Source organism: Cibotium barometz, chromosome 33 (assembly GCF_041138505.1).
Source record: "Cibotium barometz isolate CiBa-2024 chromosome 33, ASM4113850v1, whole genome shotgun sequence".
NCBI classification, from domain to species: Eukaryota; Viridiplantae; Streptophyta; class Polypodiopsida; order Cyatheales; family Cibotiaceae; genus Cibotium; species Cibotium barometz.
In genome coordinates this window covers 48,366,310-48,369,070 of record NC_141078.1, presented here as the reverse complement: position 1 = coordinate 48,369,070, position 2,761 = coordinate 48,366,310, and positions in this window count along the sequence as shown.

Here is a 2,761-nt window from a genome sequence, read left to right as displayed (position 1 = left end):
AAATCAAATTTAATAAGAATAACACTTTTATAATAAAAAAATTTCCTTTATGAATCTTTCTATCCATAAAAATCAAATTTAATAAGAATAACACTTTTATAATTAAAAAATTTCTTTATGCATCTTTCTATGCATAGAAATAAAATTTAATAAGAATAACACTTTTGTAATAAAATTTTTTTTCTTTATGCATCTTTTTATATATGCATAGAAATCAAATTTAATAAGAATAACACTTTTATAATAAAAAAATTCCTTTATGCATCTTTCTATGCATAGAAATTAAATTTAATAAGAATAACACTTTTATAATTAAAAAAATTCCTTTGTGCATCTTTCTATGCACAAAAATCAAATTTAATAAGAATAACACTTTTATATTTAAAAAAATTTCCTTTATGCATATTTCTATGCATAGAAATCAAATTTAATAATTAATATCAGTGATATCCATGCATATTCATAGGTGAATATGTTCATGGAGTAGTTAGAATATTTCTTTTAGATGCAAAAATGGTGGGAATTACTCTTTTGGAATAACATAAAAACAAACATTCTTTTTCACAAAATTCTAGAAATTTTTGCCAAACCCTCCTTTGTATGGCTGACCATTTCTCATTCTTATCTTTCTTAACTTAATCAACCCAATTTAGAATTATAGAACTCTAATCTACACAGTTTTCTAAATTCTAGAGAGTAAATAATAAGAAGAGTTTAATTAATCACTTAGTTAATCTTTCTAGGATTAAGAAAGGTTGGAATGTAAAGAAGAGAAGGGGGTGGCCTTTTCATCAAAGGCATAGCATTTGAATTTAATTCAATCATTTGCAAAACATAAAATAAAAAAAACCATAGATTTTTCATTAAAATTCGTAAACAAAGTAAGAAAATTAGCTTACATGGAGCTCGTAAGCTCTCCTTTGGCTTCAGGGATTGAGGGTTCTACTCATGTTTGAAGCAATAGTGGCCACCAATTCACTTTGGACAGGATTAGGCCAAAAACAATTGAATTATTAAAAAAATTCAATAAAGATGGCTGAGGACAAGAGTAGAGTAATAGTGCATAAATACCATTAAGCTTTTACAAAGAGGGAGGTTTATATTTATAGGAAAAAGTGAGCCTCTAGCCAAGCAAATTGAGTCTAGAATTTTCGAGATCAGTTTGGTCAAATTTTGACCATTTTTGGATCAATTCAGCTTACTTTTTGGATCTAAATTTGAAACATGAGAGAGGAGACATGAAAATATCTCATTTTATTGATTAAAAATTGGGGGTAATGATGAAAAAAAGGAGGAAAGAGGAAAGGGGGGGTGCAAAGCAGAGAGGGGGATGGGGGGAAACACACGGGCAAGCTTTATGAGGGGAGATCCCCACACTGAGGTGTCAAAATTCAGTTTTTTAATTCTTTTCTTTGGTCCTTAGTCCACTCTTCATCTTATGTGAGCATTTACTCATTTTTGGGGGGTTTTTCTTTTATTCTTCAATTTATCTCCTCCCTACATTTGGATTAATCTCATTGGTCTGTCAAACCTTTGTTTGGACATTAATCCAAATTTTTTTGAAAACAGGGGCCCTTAGGCTAAGGTCTTTTGTGCACATTATATTTATTTCTAATGCACCTTAGAAATTTCTTTTTAAACTTCTGTTTCAAGGGAATTTATTTTAATAAGAAGGGATATTTTTCCATCCAAAGATATATAAAAGCTGAATTACCTCTTTCTAGAACATTTTCTCTCTCTAGGTCAAAACAGGTAGAAACAAGATCTTTTATTATTTTGAAAAGGGGATTGATTACAGAGGAAGAAACTGGACATCTTGAGGGGCTGGGGAGTAATCTTACATCCTCTCCCACTTGAAAAACGCAATATGTCATCATCTCACAAACTGGGGATAATCCCGCATCAGTTCGGCTCCTTTCTCCCACGTGGCATCTTCAAAAGGATAGAACTTCCATTTGACTAATAATTCTCTCAGAATTCTTTTCCTAAGAACCTTCTCTCGAACATCAAGGATTTCTTCAGGTTGGAGTTCCATCTGCCCTTGGGTTGAAGAAGTTAAGCGCATTAAGCACATGATGCAGGCTCGGTACATACTTCTTAAGTAGGCTGACATGAAATACATTATGTACTTTGAGATGAGGAGGCAGAAGAAGTTCATAGGCTAAGTCATCTACTTTCTTTGTAATCAGATATATGGCCCACAGTATCTAGGGGATAACTTCTTGTACTTCCCAAGAGATAGAGAACTTCTTTTGGGGCATACTCAAATGAAGACCATATGTGCTTCTTCGAACTTTTTGCCTGACCTCTTCTTATCCGCATCTACTATGAGAGTCCCTGTAGCCGCCAATGCTCCAATGCAGCTGGAGAGACCATCCTCCTCGCCGTCAAAATATGTCTCCCCAAACAGTGTACTGGAAAAAGGTGATCTCTGTGGCCTTGGGGGATGCATAAGGATCATGCCACTTGTACTCGCCAGGGTCCCACTGGGGGTGCACTGCATATGCCCATATGCGCCAATCAGAGTCCACATCTGCAGGGTCTGGATCAATATGCCACTTCCGAGAAGCGGCGGCCACTACCCGTATCCTCTGAAAGATGCACTCTGCAACCAAGGGCGTCTGTGCCTCCACTCTCTGAAGTCTGCCCTCATCCTGGATCTCATAGTAGAGGCATCTACCATCCTCAGTGTAAGCTCTGATAGCAATCAGGATCTCCAACTGTGTAAAGGCTCCCATCCATCGTGGGGCCACTGGCTCGA